General features: G+C 36.6%; 1 non-coding gene across 1 annotated transcript; it reads right to left on the bottom strand.

The window, feature by feature from the left end:
* Positions 1-4,681: 4,681 nt before the first annotated feature.
* On the bottom strand, positions 4,682-4,753 carry TRNAH-GUG (transfer RNA histidin (anticodon GUG)). Its single transcript has one exon. It is a non-coding gene; the product is annotated as a tRNA-His (tRNA).
* Between the last annotated feature and the right edge of the window lie 15,555 nt (positions 4,754-20,308).

Below are 20,308 nucleotides of genomic sequence, written 5' to 3'. Positions count from 1 at the left end.
AATTTTACCCTCTTTTATCTGTAAGTGCCTTCTCCATTCAATGAAGATCGGCAACAATTCCGGCAAAATCGTCTCTGTCTTGGGCTCTTCTTATTATCTATCTATCTATGCTGCTCTCCTCATCCTACACTCACTATATACATCAACTTTATACGGATATATAAGTTGATATAGTAAGGTTAGTATAGTGGGATTGGTTGTTGCTAAAAAACCAAACACTTTGTCGTTATACAAAAGTTTTGGAACAAAGAAGTTCTCTTCTTTCAGGAAAGGTAGAAACGAATGTCACCACATGTTGCACAACGAATTGATCACAAACTGATCAACTGAATTGATATTATGCAATGAATGTCTTGTTTGTTGGTTGCCAAGCTTTAATATGCAGTTATTTAATGACATTTACTAGAAGATACAATAGATGAAAGACTAATACCAGAACTAATATAAAAAGTAGAATATGCATTTGTATTTGCTAACTAGTAGCAAAGTAATATACACACTGACTTAAATGAGAGACAAAACATCAAACAGGATAGCAGCCAAAGAGAGTTCCTCCTTTGTTGGCTTGGAAACTTCGTCGAAGTCTGAAAGTTATTACGGGCAAAGGAATAGAGGTTATTGGATTTGCTGTTAGTTTCAGCAACGTTTTCAAAAGAGTGCAAAAAGAGATAGATCGTAAAGAACTAACAATCCCAGAGAAACTTTATCAACAGACTTAATATGTACTTATATTAGTAGACATTTGACACGTTCCCCGGACATCCCCAGCACGTTTCTGAACATTGTCATTAGGTACCGTTTGCATCATCCGCCTAAATAAGTAAGAATCGGTGAACGTTAATCAATAATAGTCTTGATTGCTCTTTGGTATAATGGATTCAAGAAGCCATTATTTTTTTCAGCTCATACTACTTTACATCAGTACATTGTAAGTTTATATCTCATGTTAGAAGAATCACACAATATGAAATCCGTATATGATAGGTGTATACTCAGCATTTTCCCATGAAATAACTGTCTGGCATATGTCACTGCACTAAAATGTCATATAACTTACGGAACATGCTAAGCTCATGTCTTAAATATGATTATGATTTCTATGTGTTCTGAAGGAACCCAAAAAGAACTAGAATTATCAACTGAAGTTTGTTAATCAGCATGACATTAAAAGATAAACTTGAAGCAACATTATTAGCTGTATCATCTGCATTAACGTATTTTTTCCATAAAAATATAAAATGCAGTTGTGGGACTGAAATTTTTTGTTGAAAGTGTGTTTAACTTGAACAAAAAAATATGTTACAAGCCGGAATAAGTTGTCATATATCACAAAACTGCTGTCATCATTATTGGTGTACATTTTAATGTCGTCTGGCTGAACATGTGCTACTGAAATTTCATCGCGTGCCAAAGTAACCAGGTCAGGACTTACGTAACGACTAGAATATCTTTGTTAATTTTGTTTTGTTTTACTAAGGTGGTCTATTGATTTTTTAGGAGGAGGTGCAACCCTGTTATAGATAATAAGCAAGCTAGAGGTGATTGAAAAGTGGGAAAAATTAAAGAATTAAAGTAGTTCGGTCCTGAAATGTGCCTCCCCTAGGGGGGTCAAGCAGATTCTAAAAAATTCGTTCCACTCCAAGAAATGTCATGTCGACACTACTTTTATTGTCTTTATGACCGTTTCAAAACTCGTTCAAGTGACAAAATTAACGATGGACTTGTTTTTTGCACCCCGGACCAGTTTTTTGCATGCAAAGTTGCCATGAACGTGGCCGAAACATTTGAGTACTGTTAAAATAACCAAACGACCAACAAATCCGGCATTACACAGATATAGAAATGTTTACGACTTCACTCTTCAAAAAATTTCGATACTAGACATATCAATTAGCGTCTATCGGGTATAGATTGGGTCGGGATTCCGGCCGGGTCATTATCTTTCAGGTCTTCGCTCCGCAACAAATAAAATATAATTAAAAATTCACTAGAAAAATCATATTTCACCGCATCCAAATAAGATGTTTCGAAAGCACCGTAACAGTAAAAACGGCATGTTCGGTAGGTAAATAATGATCAAAACCAGTGGCGTAACCCACACGAACCATATGTCTGTGACCCACCAAATCATCAGGATTTTTGAATGGAACTACACTGAATTACCAAATAGTTTACGGATCATGAATATGGATCAGCTCCTCTTGATAATTCAAATGTTCAGTTTAAGAATTATTAATATCGAAAGCTTTACAGTAACAGTGAGAGAGAGAAGAGAGAAAAAAAGATCAGATAACTCGGTAAATAATTATTTTGCTATTCAATAATTCTGTCGTTTGCTTTGATTAAAATTAGAATTTATGATTTTTCTTGGGCCGATACACCGAACGGGCCGGACACGAGTGGAAAACCCCGTACGTGACCAGCATTCTAATTAAGCCAGGAATGTTAAGTTACTCTCGGAAGTCGGAAGTTGTCTCAAAGAGTGCATGTTAAACATGGTCAAATTCATGTAACTAGTATTTCAGTCATGATCAGATCAAGTGTGCAAACTAAATCTTCGCAATGGCGGGATAATGAACACAAGCAATTAGCCAGCTCAATAATTTCAACCATTTTTCCGTTTTTCTTTTCTCACACTGAAAGAACTCAAATTTTCTCTAAAATGTGTCATCTTTTAAAATGTTTAGATAATTAGGCAGTTCAATCATTTCAACACAACTACGTTTATATCTAGCAAATTGAATCCGCTTATTCAATCCGATCAAGTAAACAGCCATAAAATCCTCGATATACACAATGCAGATTTAAATTGAATAGTCGATCCTAAAGATTAACAGGATTGAAACACTGAATTTGAGTAAAACGTCACTTTTTAAACGTGATATACGGGATTGAATAATTATTTGACAACTGACGTTAACAAATACAGGTGAATAATCACAAAAACAACTTCTATTTTTTGTTTTTTCTTTAGAAACGACTTATTTTCTGCTTTGACTTTCATTTTAAATTTTAAAGCGCTCAATTTACTCGTTTCGATTTGTTTTAGGAAAAACCGAAAACCCCGAAAAAGGATATCGATTGACCAATCCAAACAAAGCTAAATACGAATAAAACGGGATTCAACTTATGATTGTTCTATCCGCTTCAATAATTGGATTAAGGTTACACGATATAAACGTAGTCACAGAGCAACACAGTATAGTTAGTATTTTGCATCTGGATCTTTGAGTGCTTAAAGTTGTGGCCTCATGACTGATGTGGCCTCAGATAAGCGTCTTTCATCGCTGTAAACTGTAGACCAAAAGGAGTGATCCTGAAGAAGACGTTAACAAAACTGATATTTTCCTTTCGGGAAAATCAGAGTTGCAACGACGTCTCCTGTCCTGGGTAAGAAGATGCCCCGGCTGACAACGGGGCTCTTTTTGTCTTCAAATCTTCTTTCTTAGTCAGCTGGTCATCCTGGTGGAAGCCTTGGAATATTCTTGGATGTTCAAATGGTTTGTTGGCTAACCATTCTTGAATCCAAGAATAGGTTGATTTCTTTACCCTGGGGAAATCTGGGAGGTGTAGCCAGAGCCCGGTTAGCACCGAGTTAGCTACGGAGAGGTTCTACCCAAGTTTTGAGAATAAATTCTCGCCACCCGGGGGGAAAGTCAGTGAAGGGGTCTTCTTCTTCTTGGTTTGTTGGTGCTGGCTGTCATCTGAAACTAAAAAAAAAACAGAAAAACATTAATATTAACTTTACCTCAAAAGAAGCTGGGTCAAGATCGGAAGTTTATCAAATCCAGGTGGTTGTCATGTTCGGGTGTTCGATAGCGCTATCATCTACCGTCCAGCAGCTGATGTCTTGGCCGTTTGTGGGGAGCTTCCATTTCCGGGTCATAGTCGATGGCGTTTTTTATGAGTGGATTTTGGTGTTCCGCCATCCTGTCAAAGAACTTGTGTGTTCTTTGATCTTCTCTGTCGCTGTCTTGTATTGAAGATTTTTGGTGATGGTGTCGTTTCTAGCCTACCATATTTTGGCGTTTCTACCGATGATTGGGTAGAGTTGAGCACTGGCAAGCTTTGCTTTCGTGTCTCATGGAATATCTTCATCTTGGACTTGGAGGTTGGTTTCCGGTTTGAGTTTGCGCCGCTTGCTAAATAGAATAGCTTGGGTCTTGGCGGCGTTCAATTGAATCTTCCATTTCATGCACCATTTTTCCAGTGTCTCCAGTTCGCCCTGGAGTCTTCGGGTGAGTAGCCTGACGTTCCTGGATTTGAGAGTAGCGCGGTGTCGTCTGCTTATAGCGCCAGGTTCCATCCTGCTGCGCGCTGTATGTCGCTGGAGTAGATGTTGTACAGGAACGGTGAGAGGACTCACCTGCGGTACCCCTGCTTCCATCTCCCTATAGGCCGAGAGAACCTAGAGAAATAGCATTAGACCAAATTTTTGATTTTTTGACTACCTCATACTCCTCATACCTGTATACTTGGATCCGTGGCAATTTTTAAAAAGATCATTAAGCTCATCAGAAAAAGAAAGAAAATACCTTTTAATCTTCAAAAATACACTAATACATATTTGTAAAGAAATTTATTAAACTAAAAACGTACAACAAATAATAAATCAATATTTTATACAAATATGAATAAAAAAAAAATAAAAAAGTGTCTCCCCGTGACAGTGTGCGAACACTGCCGTGACCAGGATTCGAACCTGGGTTACTACGGCCACAACGTAGGGTCCTAACCACTAGACGATCACGGCTATCGGAGACATAGAAAATCATCGACTAAAGCCGGAGATACACGGCACAGTCTAATACAGTGGTGAAAGCTATATGCATAAAAACGGTATCATAATTTACTACGCTTTACCATTTGACTGTAACTAATTATAGCTGTAGGTGTTTACAGTTTTTTAGTTGGATCAAAACATTCTTATTTTAAGAGGTAATTTTTTTTTAATGGCAAATTGTTCTGAACTTATATTATTATTCAACTTTTTACAGAGATTGCGTTCGTAAAATTTTCATTTAAGCGAGGAATCTGGACACCAAGAAGTCTGGCCTCCTTAACCACAGCCAATACATCATCATCACCGAACTTCACCTCAGAGAGGACATGTTGTATTTTGTTGGGTTCTAGACACAATACAAAGAGATTTTCCAGCTTATTTTTGGAAAACCATGATTTTTGTTCTGTCAAGCCTCCACATATTACAAGATTAGTGTCATCTGCGTAATTTGCCAGGCAATTTGATCTGAAGCTAAAGTTGAGATTCGTAGACTGTTACATTTGGCCAGTTATTCTCTATGGAACTCTCAAGAAAAATATGAATAACAAATTAGAAGAAATTGAAATGTGGGTGTAATGCAGAATTCTCAAAGTCCTATGAACGGCCAAAGTTATTAACAAAGACGTTTTAAGAATGATAGAAAAAGACCGTCAACTCTTCGACACTAGAGAAAAACAGCTTACTTAAGAAGGAAGAAGAATTGGAAGAGAGAAGATGTCATGGCTTCGAAGTACAAGACAATGAACCGGTTTACATAACATCCATACACACGACTAGAGACAGAGTGGCAATGGAGAATGTGGTTGCTAACATGCATTAATGGATTGCAGATCAAGAAGAAGCTTCAAAAATTCTAAATATCGCCAATGCCAAACAGCTTATGATGGAAACCAGTATAAAAGCTACAGAGAGAGAGATATCTGGCATTTGTAATAGCTTTTCAACTTGGGGGAGAAGTGGTCAAGCTCGGCTGCGAGTCTGAGGGCGATCGGCGGTCCCCGACAGCCCCAACCCCGGAACGGGCGGGATTAACTCAGGAGCATGAGCCAGAAGTGTCTCGTTCATCAACCGCGAAAAGGAACCAGAAAACGGGACCACAGGCTGGAGATGGGGCTGACTCTGGTCGAGGAGAGGTGGTCGTGGATCAGTCACTGACCTATTCAGAAGTTGTTAACAACAAAGACAAAAACGAGAAACAAGCGGGTCGTGAAATCATAGTCACAAACATCGGAAACAAAAAAACTACACATCCAGAAATAACAAAAGAAATAACAATAGAAAATGACTGGAAGGTTGTGACAAGAGGCAAGGGCAGGAAATCAGGGTCCTTAAATCGCCCAGCACCCTCTAAAGGAACAAACAATGTAAAAACAACTCTGAACATTGCCGCTCCAGAGAAGAAAACATCGCCCCTCGAGTGGATCTTCCTGTCTGGTTTGTCCCCCGATACTTCCGAGGAAGATATTTTGCACTTTATGCAGTCACAAAATTTAGAAAATGGCTGTAAGTGTTTTAAGATGAAAACTAAAACGGATTCAGTGCGCAGCTCCTTTAAGTTGGGAGTACCTAAAGAAATCAAAACTGAAATAATGAGCACAAAACTATGGCCGACTGGTGTTCTGATAAACCATTTTATGAATCTTCAACACCTCACAATACAAAAGAAGTGAGAGAAGTTAATTTAACATTGAAAAGGAAAACATTGAAAAGGAAAACACCAGAGCTGAAGATTCTAAACATCAACGCAAGGTCCCTGAGAAACAAGATGCTCCAATTGGAGGCATTCATTGCTGACAAGGATGTGGATGCTATGTGTATAACAGAACACTGGATGACCGAGGATGAGATTGCTGCCTGTTCTATTGATGGCTATAAAACTGTTGGATTCTCTGCACGAAAGGAATCTGTTGGGGGAGGTACTGTTATATTTATACGAGAGCAATTGCAAACAAGTGTAAAACATCTAAATGTAAACTATAATGTTGAAAAATGTATTGAATATTCATGTAGTTTTGTACAGAGTCTTGATGTGTTCGTTTTGGCAGTGTACAGGTCTCCATCGGGCCATTTTGACACCTTTTTAACCAATTTGAACCTCCTTCTTGATGGTCTTGGAGCTGGCCGGAGGATCGTTCTGGCTGGTGATTTTAATGTTCATTTTGGCACAGACGAGCCAACTGCATTACAACTCTGTGATGCAATGGCCGAATTTGGGCTGCTCCAGTGTGTGAGTGTCGCGACTCGACAGAATGCGTGTCTGGACAATGTCTTCGTTAGTGCGGGCATTGATGTGGGAAGGGTCGAGCTGGAGGATCTTGAAATGTCTGATCACCTTGGGCAGATTGTTAGTATGTCTCTTCCTTTGCCTGATAAAGGCTTAAACCGGGTAAGTCAGAAGTTTAGACCAATTACTCAAAGAGGCTTGTTCATGTTTTACAATAGCCTTTCCGCGATGTCATGGGATTTTATCGAATCCAATAATCTTGGAACGAATGATAAATGGGAGAAATTTGTTGCCACCTTGGATGAGGCGTATATTAATAGCTTTCCTGAAAAAAAGTATACAATGCGCTCCGAGAATAATATTGGCTGGTTCGGCCCGGAGTTGAGAGAAATGAGGGAGCATCTGAGGCTATTGGGTGAAATCAGTAGACAGTACAAGACATATAGAAACAGACAATACTATCTTGGGTACAAGAGAGACTATGCAAAACACATTCGCATGGCTAAGATCGCTGCAAACAATAATCTAATAAACTCATCAAATAATCCTTCAAAAACAATGTGGCAAATTATTAATAGGACCATGGGAAATACCAGGGTACCTGTTGGATCGGATAATATTACTTCCCAAGAATTTAATGAATATTTTCTAAATATTGCCGGCAGTCTTGTGCAGAATATGCCGAGGTCGGATGTTGATGTTGATATTGATCCTCTAGAGAGCCTTGAAAAAAATTGTCCGGATGACGGCTTCTCTTTCCGCGAGGTGGGTTTCAATGAGGTTCGAAATGTTATAGATCAACTTAAAAACAAAAAAAGCCGCGACATATACGGTCTGAACGTAAAAATTATAAAGTCAATAAAAAATCTGATACTGGTACCTCTAACAAAACTAATAAACTCATGTTTTTTGGCTGGTGTCTTCCCAGACTGTATGAAAAAGGCACTTGTAATTCCTATGTTTAAGAAGGGTGACACTGAAAAACTAGAGAACTACAGGCCAATATCGCTGCTTCCTATCCTGTCCAAGATAGTGGAGAAGTGCATGTCTCGGCAAATAATAAACTTTTATGAAGATAACGACATTTTTAATAAAAATCAATTTGGATTTAGAAAAAACAAAAGTACAGCTCTGGGTATAGTTAATCTTGTCTCTGACATTGTCACTGCTTATGAGAGTCGATGTTATAATACAGTCCTTTTTTGCGATCTTAGTAAGGCCTTCGATTGTGTGGACCATAGTATCTTGTTACGCAAGCTGCGAGCATATGGCTTTGTTGATGGCAGTATTGGGCTTCTGGAAACGTATCTTGCGGGGAGGTGCCAGTCTGTGCGATATGGTGGGGTCACGTCGACTGAACAGAGGATAACAACTGGAGTGCCCCAGGGCTCCATACTGGGTCCAGTACTTTTCCTTATATATATAAATGATCTTCCCCTAGTGGACAAAAACGCTGGGTATACCCTCTTTGCCGATGACACCGCCATTTCAGTCACGGCGGACACTCTTGAAGCTTCTTTATTGGCTTCTTTAAGGGCTAGGGAATTGGCCGAATTGTGGTTTAGCTCTAACAGACTACTACTGAATGGACAAAAGACAGAGAGGATGGTGTTCTCGTTGAGAGAGATTGGGACTGTAAATGATGTTCCACATATAAAATTCCTTGGGGTCCTTGTTGATCCCGGAGCACGGTGGGACGCTCACATAGGGGAAGTAGCCTCTAAACTAAATAAAAACTTATATCTGCTACGTCGCCTGGCGGACAGTGTCTCCCGGCCTGTACTTAGATCAGCTTATTTTGCAACATTTCATGCTCGTCTCTCGTATGCTGCACTCGTTTGGGGTCATGCATCGGGCTCTAAGCGCCTGTTTGGGCTGCAGCGGAGAGCTATCAGATTGTTGAGTGGATTGGGATATAGAGATGATTGTAGAGTACAGTTTTCGCAACTCGGCATAATGACCTGGCCATCAATATATATATTGGAGAATCTGCTGTATGTCAAGAATAACTTTTGTTTGTTTCCTGCTCATGAGGACGTACATGCTTATCCAACTAGACATAAACGAGATTTAATACCGGCGTATTGCCGTCTGGGAAGGTGTCAGGATGGCCCTAGCTACTGGGCAGTGAGATATTTTAATGCATTGCCCATCCTAATTAGGGAACTACCTATTAATAAATTTAAAGAAAATGTTAAAAGACTATTAACTGTAAATGTATTTTATTCTAATCAAGAGTATTTTGACCACTTCAAACAAGGTGCCTAGTCTTGTGGGGGTGTTTTGGTGTTTTGTTGTTTTGTGGATTTTAACCTCGCTGTTGACTTAATATTTAATTTTAATTTTGAATTTTCTTTTGATCGTAAGTTGTGTTTGTATAGTAGACCAAGTTTGTATCCATTTGACGTATGTACATCACTGTAACTGTGATTTTTAAACATGAATAGATTATTTGAATTTTGAATTTGAATTTGAATTTTTAAGAGACATTCTGGCATCTTGCCAATAAATGTATTTACCTATCAAATACTTAATATAAGTTAGTATACTCAATTGTTTAATTCTAGAGATCTGAGGGCCTCTGGCAAAGGGATTATAGTTATTTCTAAATTTTTTGTATTGAAAGTTAATTCAAAACCTCAGGTAGTCGATCACAGTTGGCGCTTGTTAGGTTATTATTCAATTAACCCTTAACAGTGGCGTCGTTATCGATAGGGTCATTAGAGCGCCACTAGAGCGAAACGGAGTCATCTGGAAGCGACATGAGACACGGTCGACCAGTCAACCGTGGATGAGACGCGCGTGCTGAAAAACTGTTCAAGTTTGCCGTTCGATTAGATTACATGTCCGACATGTACAGGGGATGTGCAGACACGCGAAGAAAAACGTCCACTTCCTATTTTACAAGCTCCCATTTAACACCATATTGCACCCGCCTCCTACCAGCCTACGATGATTATCAATTACCGGCGCCGATTAATCATAAGATTTATTTGCATAGGTAGGAATACCTTGATAATACCAGAGACGGACTCTAAGACTCATGAATAAAAATCAAGAACTGTATCATTTTGATGAGTGTCAATTTTACGAGTTGTACTACTTTTCATTAATTTAATACTATTTCTGACTAGGCTGAAAGCAAGTTTTAGTAAAGTACGTCCCTGGAACATCAACCCGCAGAATAGTCGTATCACAGAAAAAAACCGTGACCCTTTGCAAGCCGATCCGTATGGGGTTCAACCAAATACTGAATAAATTATACTGGCGCTATCATTAATCTCCTTAGGTACCTGTTCGGTACTATCAGCAGTGGGTACTTAAAAGCATAAAGTATCCATCATTTCAGAAAAAAAAACTGCCACTCCGCCACTGAATCAAACTTTTCAATGCAAAAATGATTTACGACATACGTCATTCAGTGATACGCATTGAGAAATCTCGATTTAAACTATATTTTTGTTTGAAAAGAAGACATTCTTTAGTGAATATTTCCGCGGTTGAATAGGCAAGTTGAGAGTCTCAAATAGTTCCATATTACCAACCGAATTCCGAGTTCTGCAGGATTCTAGCCAATTTTTTCATGCTCAAAGCTGTCAATCAACAATTATTTTAATATTGGCAGCTGACAACATCTTAAAAATCTAAATTTATGATAAATAAAGTTGGTATGCAATACAGAATTATTTTAGTTAATATATCATGAGAATTATCATTTGCTTATATGAAGAAATAGTTATTTTCCTATCAAGTGCGGAAAGCGATACATTTCCGCACGCGAAGCAGTGTTGGAGGAACAAAAGAAAACAAAATTGTTTCTACAAGAACCGCTTGAAAATTATACCTATCTCAACAAAAAAACATTATTCTTTATTAAAAAAATAGTTAGCTTGTAATAGCTGGCTAAATCTAAATTGTTTCTAGCATCGTAGTGCTCTTCAACACTAGAAGCAGTTCCTCCTTCAAGTTCTTCCCCTGGTTTTCATTACACCAATTTGAAAATAATACATATTAATTCAGGAAGTTCTTCGTATGATGAGTCCAATGACTGCATTTTGCAATATATTTTGGGAGCAAATTGGTCTATTTCATATCGCACAGTTGCGGAAAGTCTACGATTCTGTATTCGTTCAACCGTTGGCAATTACTTACTTATCCGTTCTCTAAACTGTTGGAGGAGTAGAAAAAAATTATTTTAACTTCATTATTTAAAAACCTTCTAAATCAACGGGGATCTTTAACGTAACACTCGTACTATAAATTAACAACCCTAGCATTAATTATGTAGAAAATATCTCCTCTCTTTTTAGGTTAGGTTTGTTTCGTAAAATGGCATAATAATCATCAAATCACGATGAAAATCCTCTGAAATTAACTGCAAAACATATTCTGGAGCTGAGTGAGGTTCAGACAGATTCAGAGAAAAATATAAATGACCGATCGAGAAGAAGAGAACCAAATCCAAAGAGAAATTCAGAATTCACTAATATTAAGCAACCAGGATCCAGAACAAGAAAGTTTAAGGTGCATACAAGAAACGTCAAAAAGCAGGCACGAAACTTGAGCTATTGGATCACAAAAAAACTCTCTTGAGGACAACAACGAAAATTCCATATAGAAAGACCAGAGAGTGCTTGAGAAGTGAAAGCAATATTGTAAAGAACTATACAACGAAGAAACAGAAATTATAAACGACCAACAAAATAAAGGTGTAAGTAGATCCCAATTTACGTAAAAACGATAATGCACTTAAAATTTAATAAATCTCCAGGAATGGATGGTATTTCTACTGAAATAATAGAGCTACTGGGAGACTTAAAGTCTGGCGCACGATAACTGGAAAAGATCAACGTTTATTCCAAAAAAAAGTTCTGCAAAATGCATATGCATTCTTGACCAAGATTTTTCGGCACTTGGCCAAGGGCAAAGAAGATTCTTTGTCAGATCAGAAACTCGATCAGACTTGATTTCATTTACTAGAGCCTATTACCTCTAACTATTCTTTTTTTTCAAAGGATCTTCTATTGGCTTTAAAATTTCATTCCAATACCTTGCCAGATAACTTCCCCAATAATATACAGCTTGGGTTTAACCAATTGGTCGTACAAATCACAGACAGACATCAAGCAAACAAAAGTTAAATTATGGCTTTCTTGTTTAGAAATAGGATTACACTGAACAATTATCGTAGTGAAAGTTGTATATCGACAGGATTAACACGGATTCGATAAGATACGCACGCGATTCGTAGTCGCAGCAAATTAACTGAGCAAATTGTAAATAACAGAACGTAAATGATCGTTGATAATGTCGTCCTGCTGTCGCTAATCGCGGACGTATGTTTGTTGCAGATTTTATGCTTATGTTAAAATCAACTAAGCGTTTTTCCTAACCGATCTAACTAACGATAACACAAACACAGACGGAGGAATTTCACCGCCTTGTTGTTGTCCGATTTTTAACGTCGTTTAGCAATTATTTTACCGATATAATAATAATTATTATACCAGTACATTGAAGTATGTCCTTACGCATGTCTTCTGTTCACGGTCCGAAAAAAGACAATGAGGAAATTGTTGGGATGTTTCTGCCTATTAGGAGGTGCATTTTCTGAGTATGGCGGAATTTAGATGATTTTAAACCCAGCATGGAATGCTCGACTGCCGTTGCTGCTGTTTATCCAATTTACATCCTTACTGTGTGATCATTGTTAACTAACAATATTGCTGGATCTACTGTTAGTTTAAATGCAGAAGTAATAAATCATATTCTATAACTTTATGCTATACACTAATTGAAATTGTTTTATTTTTTTATGCATACTTACACTTTTCAAGACTTATTCATTTAAATTCCTTTGAAGAATCATGAACCACAGTCAGACAGACACTTTAAAAAACTTCAGGAAGCAATTAAATGGTGGTGGTTCAGCTTAAGTATTTGAGTTGTGTGACCTTCTCACCTCCAATTATGCATGTATCAAAGACTCTAACTGATTTATATTTTAGAGAAATGGCTTCGTATGGCTATATTATGGTCGAATTGAGTGACGATAGTGCGGTTCAGGTCGTCAATGAATACTGAATTTGAATAAGAACATTCAGCTAGCAGAAGTCAACAGAAGGATACAGCCAGAGCAATCCGCCAGAAAACAGAGGAAATTGACGTGGCTGAACACGTAGCAAAATTAAAATAGAAATGGGCAGGACATTCATGAGAACAGAGGGCAATAGATGGACAAAGAAAATAACTGAATGGTGATCAAGAGGATAGAGTAGAAACCCAGGAAGACCAAAGACTAGGTGGAAGGACAATATCCAAAAAACACAGCTTGGAGAGGCGTATGTCCAAAGATGGACCGAAACACACTGAGAATGATGAATGATGGATAGAGCTAACTGAGAAACGTGAAAATATTGCTAAAGAATCAAAAGGAGAGGGAGAAATAGTTCTACAAGAGTGGACGCTATAAAATCAACGATCTTATAATCTCAAACCATGGAGACACAGAAACATCTGTAATACAGTACCCAAATTGGTTCTACATGTATTGGGATCTCCGTAACCGTAAGAGCTACAGTCGGGTAAATGGGGAAAATTTTATGTGAAACTTATTCCCGGTTCCCAAATTAAATTATCTTTCTCCGTTTTCTGGAAAATTGGGAAAAACGTCAGAGACTTTCATTGATCATTGATACTTGACACAACTGAAAGAAACACAAAGCCACCTGACAGACTTTAAAGTTAGTGAATGCAGAGAGTGTGAAGGTAAAAGTAAAACAAATGGACATTGAATTGGAAGGTAAAACATCCATGAAAAAACTAACTGATCAAATTAAAAAGCCCTGTAAACTGACAATTTTTAATCCAAAATAGGTACTACAGAAACATTTATCAAACTACTGTTTTGTCTGTAAGACAGTTATTTTAGAGATGCTACTAAAGAAGCCAAGATTAGTTCGTCCTTATTTCCTAAAATTACCGTCGTGTCTATAAGAATTATCTAAGATATTCTATTCATTCCCATACGTGTAAAGTGTCATGAACCCGTATGAGCAGCTGGCAAAGAGGCCCAACTGTACTTAACCAGAAAACTATACCCACTTTGATAAATACCCGTCATCCTAAAGGGAAATTAATCAGCTTTACGGGTACAAAAATCACCAAAACTCCCCACTGCGAGGTCACTGAAAGAGCCACAACTCAAAGAAAACGGAACCAATTTATGAACGTTTCCCTCGGTTGGTAGTTCGGTCGGAAGGCCAACATGGAAACGTCTTTTAGCTGCGTCTTTTTTGCTTGTTTAATTAAAAGCTAAGACGCATAGTAAGCGATCTGAGTCGGATAATGGTCGTCTTATTAAAATTATGCGATTTTTATTGGCCTGATATCGAATGGGTTACGTACCGGCGGTTCTCGTAAGGTCGCCTTAATGGTGCCGTACGTTATACGGTTAATAGCTGTGACGGTTAAGCGTAAAGTCTTCATCTAGAATCATTTTGAGCAAAGCAAAACAGAGCTGTACTTATTCTAAAAACGTCTGTAGATGCAAAAAGGACATTCCATTTAAACATTTTGTGTGTTTTACTTCTTTTTTAGGTTGTTCCTACGGTTTTCAAACTATTATAAGACGTGTGTTTAATCACTGCATATCAATTAGAGACTATGCAAATTTTTAGAAAACTTCCGTCAATCTGGATTTAGAGCTAATTATTGCATACGGCTCTATACAGGGTGGTCCAGTTTTAAATGTCGATAATTCACCAATCCATAGCCAATTAAAAAATAAGTTGACATTCATTATGTCATTTTCCTGAAAAGTGCTTCCTAAGGAAAATACAGCCCTTCAAATTTCTGTTTAAAAATTCGTTTTTTTTGTCTGTCAAACCGTTGGAGCAATATTGATCAAATTTGGAACAAGCACTTTATTACACGTTATTACGGTCAAAGACCCAAAACTAACCCAACCCAACTTAAAAATTGTCTTGGAAACGGAAAATTCACTTAAGAAGTTTAAAAAATATTATTGAAGCCAGTTTTCATAGTTTCCAGATAAACTGAAAGACTTCAGTTTTGAAAATTGACTTTTCATGCAAATCGAGAGACTTTAATACTGAAAATTGACTTGTAGACATAAAAACTACTTTTTCAAGAACTTGTTACTACAAATTCATACATTTAAACCTTAAAAATTGACTTGAACCACAAAATGTGACTGAACTAATGAAAAGTGACATCAGAAGCTTAAAATTTGCATTTGAAGTAAGTTTTCATAATTCGAAGACAAATTTCAATATTTTAGTTTTGAAAATAGTCTTAGATGCAGGACTTTGACATTATTTCATGAAAATTGTCTTGAAAACTAACTTTTTGTGCTTTATACTTTGCTTTTCATTTTCTTCGAATTCTGGACTAATTTTAGTGCTTTAAAACTGCTTTCAGCTTGGAAAATCGAGTTTCAAGACTATCTTCACCAAGTTATTGACATAGCAAACTTAAAAACAATTTTTACATTCTTCATAGACTTAAAATGGCATTCCAAGCTTTGTCACTATTAAATCGAGTTCTAGACACCTCAGTGCTAAAAATTCGGGTATTTCTTAATAAACTAGACGGTTTTTAGTGTTTTAAGGCTGTTTTCAGTGCCTCAAATCGAGTTTCAAGACTATCTTTACAAAGTTTTTGACTTATCAGGACTAAAAGCCAGTTTGTCCACTGACCATAATCTTGAAAATGTTATTTCAAGCTTCTTCACTATTAAATTGACTTCTACACTCATAGGTGCAATAAATTGTAGCACCTCTAAGAAATTCAGATTGTTTTTAGTGCTTTTTAAGACTGAAAAATCGAGTTTAAATTAATTTATTAATTAATTTATTGTTTATTTTTAAAATTAATTTAATTAGTTTCCAAAAGTCAAGTTTCTTCAGTAATAAAAGTAAAAAATTTTGGTACCAAATGCTACAATAATAGTCTTGAGAACTAATTTTTAGAAATAAAATTGTCCGAAAATTTAATTTACTTCTAGACTTGTTGTCCAGTCCAGAAAATTGAGTTGTACACCAATTAAAGTCTTGAAAATATACTTTTGGACTCTCTTTAGTCCTAGTAAAGTCAGTTCTAGCATTAAAAGTCAACTTTTATATTATTTTTAGTAGTAAAAAATAAGTTTCATGCACAATACAATCTTTGTCTTGATTTCCAGACTTTTTTTAGTTCTTGAATGCCAGTTTCAGACACTCAACCAGGATGGCAGTCTGAAAAAGCGAATCATAAGACCATTCCTAGTAGTAAAAAGTAAGTTTTTAGACTATTCAGTACAAATTTGGACTTTCACAAGTCTTGAATGTTCAGTTGACAGTCTTGAATGTCAGACTGTATCTTCCTTAGGAAACGTTTTTCAGAAAAATGACATAATGCAAGCCAACTTATTTTTTGATTAGCTATCAAATGGTAAATTATTGACACTTAAAACTGGACCACCCTGTATATGTATAAGTGACAACCGATATTGTAACAAATTTAGAGAATAATCAGGTATCTTGTTTGGTACTGCTACTCTACACTTTATTCGTATCTTCAGTATTTTCGGATAAAAACTTGCAAACCAAAACATCAATGCCAACTTAATAAGTTTATAATGATCCTCATTATGGAAATTTATATATCATATTACAATGTCTTAGTATACAGGTGGAACTCTAACATGATTTAACAGCAGGACAAACGAATACACATTGAAAAACGGTCACCTGCCCGAATAAATGCATTTCGGATGCAATTACGCAACGATAATAAAAATGGTCATAAGAAGTAGCCGTCAGCGACCTTGCGAGAGGCGCAAAATCTGACAATAAGTCGATTCGGCAGCAATTAAAAATACTGTTATTTGCCCACAAAAGGCCCCAAACTAGTTGTAAATTTTAATTATTGTAAACAGTTATGGCACCCGGATTTAAAAAAAAAATATATTACACAGCGACTTTTAGCTGCAGGGGAACTGCAAGTTCTACTGTTAGTCAACGGCTCTGAGTTTGAATCCAAAATTGCTCTGCCTTCTCCTATTGTTAAGTCGAAAAGGGGCTGATAACAAGCGTGATGCCGTCAAATGTACATGAATGTGACTTAATCGATGACGACAAATACGTACACTTCATTCAAGAACAGTAGTCTTTAAGTAAACTGTGAGAATTTTTGGTTCACTGGGAATTGAGGTGGAGAATTTATTTAATGGATGTCGAGAAGCATAAAAAATATTTGCATTTTGTTTGTGACCAGTATTTAAATTATTTCTGGAATCTGGAATTAAGAAGATGATTAACTTAAATGATTCGGTAGCATTCAACTAAAACTTAACAAACTGCTAATTGACATACCTTATCCAAAACCCTCTCTAATGAGTGAGCGACCCAAACGTAATTGTCAAACTACAAAAATAATTATATATTTTGGTTTTTCTTCTGATTAAGCCAGATTCTATAAATAAGTACAGTATAAATAAGAACAAAATTAAAATTTAGCGAAAGTAGTTTATACAAGGAATAATATCAAAGCAAAATTACTCTAAAATTGTATACTTAGGAGTTATTTTTAGTATTCGAACGTTCTGATCATCAATTAAAGAAAAAAAATCCGTTAATTTGTGTGTTCAATCCAATAAATACAGACTTTTATGTCCCTAATGGAGTGTTGAAAGTGCTCTCTTAAATCTGACAATCGCATTATGCATATGAAGCGCCAGAGTTAGAGAGGAACCCAAAGATAATTAGACATCTGCTGGCATCAAAGCAATAAATTAAAACGACGGTTGAAAATAATAGCTCGAGCGGTAGCGATGGATGATGATGACACTTAAAAGAAGTCTCGTCGATATTTGCCATTACACCGAAATATGACCACTTGTTGACCAACCGTTACCATTTCGAGTGTCATAATACCGTGCCATATGACAGGCAAAGCGACACGTCGTTTGTTCAAGTTTTTTTCTTCTTCAAGTGCGCTTTTTTTACACTCGACGAGTTTCATTAAGCTTTCCTAATCATCTAAGCTGTGGCAGCGTTAATTTTATTCAAAATTAATGCAGCATGCTGATTAGTTCTGGTTTAAATATTTCCAATCCTCCCATTCGATAAAGTGTAATTTGTTTTCATAGATTACATTTGGGTAATTACACAAATTACTATTTTACTTTACTATCCACTAAAAAAAATAAGATACATATTTGCCAGTGGAAGGACCTTTCAAAAAAGAGTTAATGAAAAAATGGAGACAATGTAGGCAAAACCCCCAAAATACACAAAGCAGTCTACCCTATCTTTGAAATGCTAGATCTAAGGCACAGATTAAAGAACTAAGAAAGAATAGAAAGAAAATCTACCAGCATGATCAACTAAATGACCTGAATGAAAAAATTGAGTCAATTCCACTGCAACTAGTAGAACTGAACACTGAAGAGCAAGTTGTCGCTGTGAAGAAGGTATTGCTCGTGACTCTAACGGTAGTTTAATAGAACTTGAAGGAATGTGACCAAAAGCTACAGAAAGGCGACGACATAGGCAAATTTGAGCCAGTACTTATGATAAAGGAGGCAGACAAAGCAAAACCAAATCTCGAGAATGACGAACGATCTGGAAAGAACAGCTGTGCTAGAACCAGTAGGTGGTAAGGAACCAGGAAATGGTAGATAGTGTACTATCAAAATAATATATTCATTTCAAGCATAAATTAATATCAATGGGTAAACTTAACTAACCCAAAAGGCATCTTAGTTAAAATGCTTGTTGCTGGAAAGTGACAAATTTCTTCTAGCTTATATTTCCTTCAGATCTTCCTTTTGACAAAACTTCTTTAAGGCAAAAAAAGCACTTCATCGAATTTAACTTCAGGTCTGCACCCATGAACGTTTTGCAAGTTTTCTTCACAGGTTTTACTCCTCCTAGTGATGTCATCTATTTCTGTAAATATCTGAAATGTTCCTCTAGACCGTTCCTGGTTGCTTTAGAAGGTGGTAAAGTCTCTAAGGACTCTTGGAACGTTGCAAAAAGCTTGAATGTTCTAGCTAGTCTAAAAAAAACTTTTGAATGTTTTAGGACGTTCTTAGATATACGTGAAGCTTCCACAATTATCTGTTTCAAAATTTGAACAAGGCTCTACTCTTTATGTTGCTTTAGAGGCCACTTGCAAGTGCAAGAAGACTCTCTCGAATGTTCTAGCACGTATTTGTGGATTCTAGAATGTTTTGGCAAGTTCTAGAAGCTTTTACAAAGATCTGGAAGACTTTTTCAGGTCAATCAAAATGAAATTAGAATGCCACAAGCCATTTTATACTTGATAAAGTTGTTTTCTCTATATCCCGTTACTTGTCAAGATAGTGTCATCTATTCATAATAAAATAATTTTGTCTTTTGTAATTCATACATAATTTTGATAACAGAGAACAAGAATAGTATCTTCTTCTATATTAGTATTCGCTTGTTGAAGAATATACTATTCTCTACGACTGTCAAGTAATATAGTCATATCAAGTTTAAATTGATTATTTACTTCAGCGATTTAGTGACTGTTGGTCAATCAAATCAATTCCTATTTAATGTAACTTGAATTAGACCTTCTATTACTAGTTTAAGTAAGTGAAATGAAACTGAAACCTATCAATCATACATTTTTTGCATTCTTCAATGGCGACGTGTTTTTCAAACCGACCTCAAAACAATGCAGTAACTTTTTAGTCGACGGGACCAGTAAAAAGCGACTTACAAGTAATAAAACGTCAAAAAAGCGTTAGTGATTAATTCGAATAATTGTCTTTATGGCTTAATCCCATATAAGAGACTGTTTTTCCCGTTTTATCGGTTCTTCTTCGTCGGCCAAGGGAGAAATAAAGACTTTATCCTTGAACGATGACTGCCATCAAGTTGATTTAGGGCCCGCGTTTTTATCGGCAATCGGATTGATTTATGGTGAAATCGTTCCATGGGTCGTATGGGTATTTTTATACTGTACGACCATAAAAGAAAGGTGTAACCAAAACACTTGAACCATCCGACCAATAAATAGCAAAGCCTCTCCCTCTGAAATTTCTATTTCGTCGGCCGGACCCATAAACATCTTTAGTAGGTTTTCAGTTGAACGTACTCATTGTCAACCAATAAAAATGGTCCTCGCAGTTTTATTGGTCGATTAACGTCTACACCTTTTGCTTTTGTCGATACGCAATTTGTTCGACGACGAAGCAAAAAATCAACGTTCACTAATTAATATTCCGCGACTTCCACGTACTGGGTAATTACCAATCCATTCAC

This window comes from Ips typographus, linkage group LG7 (assembly GCF_016097725.1).
Source record: "Ips typographus isolate SLU linkage group LG7, UJ_Ityp_2.0, whole genome shotgun sequence".
Taxonomy (NCBI): Eukaryota; Metazoa; Arthropoda; class Insecta; order Coleoptera; family Curculionidae; genus Ips; species Ips typographus.
Note: the sequence above shows the minus strand (reverse complement) of the source record. Positions and strands in the feature narration are given on the sequence as shown.